Below are 3,715 nucleotides of genomic sequence, written 5' to 3'. Positions count from 1 at the left end.
TTGTTTGCATACCAAAACCGAAGCAAAACGACGTGCGAATCTGTGTGGATATGCGTCAAGCAAATAATGCGATAATGCGGGAACGATTTCCTATTCCGAATGTAGAAGAAACACTACAAGAAATGAATGGAGCAACCTGTTTCTCAAAACTTGATCTAAAATCGGGATTCCATCAAATTGAATTAGAGCCAGATTCAAGAAACATAACAACTTTTGTCTGCCACAAAGGTTTGTACAGATACAAACGGCTCATGTTTGGAATTTCGTGCGCACCGGAAATTTACCAACGAATAATACAACAAGTATTACAAGGGATCACAGGCTGTAAGAATATATCAGACGATATAATTGTCTTCGGCAAAACAAAAGAAGAACATGATAAAGCGCTTCGGGAAGTTTTCAATAAACTTCGAGAGAGTAATCTGACCCTGAACAAAGAGAAATGCGAATTTTCAAGACAGAGCTGAAATATATGGGACACATATTGTCCAAAGAAGGAATTAAAGTCGACCAAGAGAAAGTCAAAGCGGTTCAGGAAGCAAAACAGCCCAGTAATGTACAAGAAGTCCGCAGTTTTCTTGGACTTGTCAATTACTGTGCAAGATTTATTCCGAATTTAGCAACAATAGCTGAGCCAATCCGTAAGCTGACACGCAAGTCAACAAAATGGGAGTGGGGAAACACGGAAACAAAAGCTTTCGTCCAACTAAAAGAGTTATTAACATCATCAGAAGTTATGGCGTACTATAAACTAAGCGCAGAAACAAGACTAATTGTAGATGGAAGTCCTTATGGGCTCGGAGCAATATTAGAACAAAAACAAGACGACGGAGAATTTCGTCCAGTGGCTTACGCAAGTCGTACTCTCAAACCGAAAGAGAAGCACTGTCAATTGTATGGGCATGCCAACGATTTCAAACGTATTTGTATGGAGTAGATTTTACCATCTCGACAGATCACAAACCTCTTACCTACATATTTACACCAAAACACAAACCACCTGCTAGAATAGAACGATGGATCATGAAACTACAACCATTTAAATTTCCTGTGATCTATACTCCCGGAAGCCAAAACGCAGCTTATGTACTTTCACGCCAGGAAAATGCAAACAATAATACTCCAAATCAAGAACAAACAAGCGCAGAAGACTATGTCAATTTCGTAATCGAACACGCAGTACCAAAAGCAATGACCACAGAGGAAATTGAGCGCGAATCCGAAAATGACCCTACGCTGCAACAAGTACGAAAAAACATCACTTCAGGAACTTGGACCAAATCGGACAAAGTTTTACCATTTTACAATATCCGATCAGAGTTATCAGTTCGAGGACCGATTGTACTAAAACAGGCTCGAATGATCATCCCACAATCCCTGCGGAAGAAAACACTAGAAATCGCACATGAGTCACATCAAGGAGTCGTTAAAACAAAGGCACTTTTACGAGAAAAAGTGTTGTGGCCAAAAATGGACGAAGATGTTGAAACCGCTGTATTGTCATGTCATGCATGCCAAATGGTATGTAAATCAAATCAAAGAGCACCCGTTACGATGACAGACCTACCCACAGGACCTTGGAAAAAATTAGGAATGGATTTATGCGGACCATTCCCAACAGGAGAACAAGTATTCGTAATAGTTGATTACTATACCAGATACCCAGAAATCGAAATCATGAAGTCTGTTACTTCAGAAGCTATTATTAGACGACTAGTAAGAATTTTCGCAACCTATGGATTACCGGAAGAAATAGTCACAGACAATGGCAGACAATTCATATCGGATGAATTTGAAAATTTCTTAGCGCGGAACGGAATTAAACATCACAGAACTTTACCATAAAAGCAAGTAATGAAGTGAGAATTATCATTCGATTTCTCCAATTTCGTGGTCATATGACTACATTCTTACATGACTGTATATTCAAACATGTGTACTGTATTTTTTAAAATTTAAAAGCATTTTCTGTGAAATACGTTCTATACATTTTGTTTTTCTCTTTTTCCCAGACGAAAATACATTCAGGTAAGATACTGTATATCCTTTTCCTTTCAAACAATTTACAGCTGCTGCTTTAATATGTCACAGAATTTATACCAGAAAGCAGGGGTTATATCAGGAACGAGAGGACAGCACATTGTTGAACACGACACTCAAAAACGCCAAATACCAAACTAAGTTTTTAAACTTAGTTTGGATGGACTCTGAGCACAGAGAATCGCGATACACCAATCAATTTTACTGCCAAATTTTTAGTAAATAATTAAAAAAGTCACATTTATAATTAACACGTACACTGTTATATTATTAAACATGTTAAAGGTATATCATATTTTTTAATTTACTAAAAATTTCGGTAGAACCGATAGATAGATACTCGAACTCCAGTGCTCTGAGCTAGTAAAGGTAGTAGCAAAACAATTCTAAAGTGAATATATAGGAGAGAAAGAAAAGCGATAAGAAACAGTCATACAAGTTGAAACTTAATTATTCATGCATATGTTAAATGAGATTAGCTTCCCCTTACATTTCGTTCCAAACATTTTGTTTGTTATAAATTTTAAGTCTGAATTCTATTTCATTGTAGATTTTTGCCTTCCTTATTGCACTTCACACTTGTCTGTCGTCACTATAAACTTGACGGTTTTCTGATCGAGGTGCCAGTTGAATTCCATCGGAGGGACATACAGGTAAAGACGAATCTCCTCTGTAGTGCAAATTAATTAAGGTGAAAATAGTTTTTGTTGAGAAATGTCCAGCAATACATGTTTGTAGGCACATCGAAGTTTCAGAGGATAACTAAGAGTTTACTGAGAAACACATTTTGACGAAATAATGATAACATTTAGTATTGTATGTAAAAGTGTATTCTTACAACTTTATTTGACATCTGTAAAGAACATGTGTCCATGCGCGGATCTAAGATTTTATCCAAGGGGTCCAAGGGGTGGATTCCACCCAATTCCATCCCTGAAATTTCTTGACAAGCAAAAAAACTAAATTCGTTCCCTAAACGTTAAAAACCTATCTAGAGGGGAAGGAGGGTTGGGGGGTCCAAAGTAACTTTTAGTTGAATTAGTATCTCTACAAATTCCGGGGGAATGTTTAGGGCCCCCCGAAACCCCCTCTAGATCCGCGCATGCTGTCGGATAAACGTATTGATATTTCGGTGATATTTTTTTCAAAATATTTTCTTCAGTAAAATCACCTTGAGCGATTACAGATTAATAATTGGCAAAATCACAGCAAGAATAATCAAGATACATCAACCGATTCAGCCTATATTAAATGTAATAAAATATTAAAATAAACCCTATTTTGCCAGGTTTTTGCCAAGACCTTCAGAAGAATACTCAAAGTGATATCAGACAACGACCCGAAGGGAGTGAGATGTATGAACAAATCCTATGTTGCAAAATGAGGATGGGTTTTTGAGTTCAATAATGTGACATTTTTCATAACAACATTTGGACCGTTTTATCCAGAAACAAACAGTAGATATGCGTTCGGTTGTGAAAACTGTTTCATTTTACTTCAGCCAGAGTTGAGTTTTGCGCTCCATGATTTATCGCCAAGCAGTTCAGAGACAAACTACGAAAACCCAACGAGAGAAAGGGACAGAATTAGGTGTGCATACAAGAAGGCGGGGAGACCGTATATGATACCACGTGATATTACTCAGCCAATGGCATGGGACATGATCAAGCCAATT

The 3,715-nt window shown here is 37.4% G+C and overlaps 1 pseudogene; it reads left to right on the top strand.

Moving 5' to 3' along the window:
• The first annotated feature begins 1,191 nt into the window (after positions 1 to 1,191).
• On the top strand, positions 1,192 to 3,712 carry LOC134270394 (uncharacterized protein K02A2.6-like; annotated as a pseudogene).
• The last annotated feature ends 3 nt before the right edge of the window (positions 3,713 to 3,715 follow it).

Source organism: Saccostrea cucullata, unplaced genomic scaffold, assembly GCF_032062105.1.
Source record: "Saccostrea cucullata isolate Sc308-1 unplaced genomic scaffold, CSIRO_AGI_Scuc_v1 ctg18175, whole genome shotgun sequence".
In the NCBI taxonomy this organism is placed as follows: Eukaryota; Metazoa; Mollusca; class Bivalvia; order Ostreida; family Ostreidae; genus Saccostrea; species Saccostrea cuccullata.
This window is presented reverse-complemented; position numbering and strand designations above follow the sequence as displayed.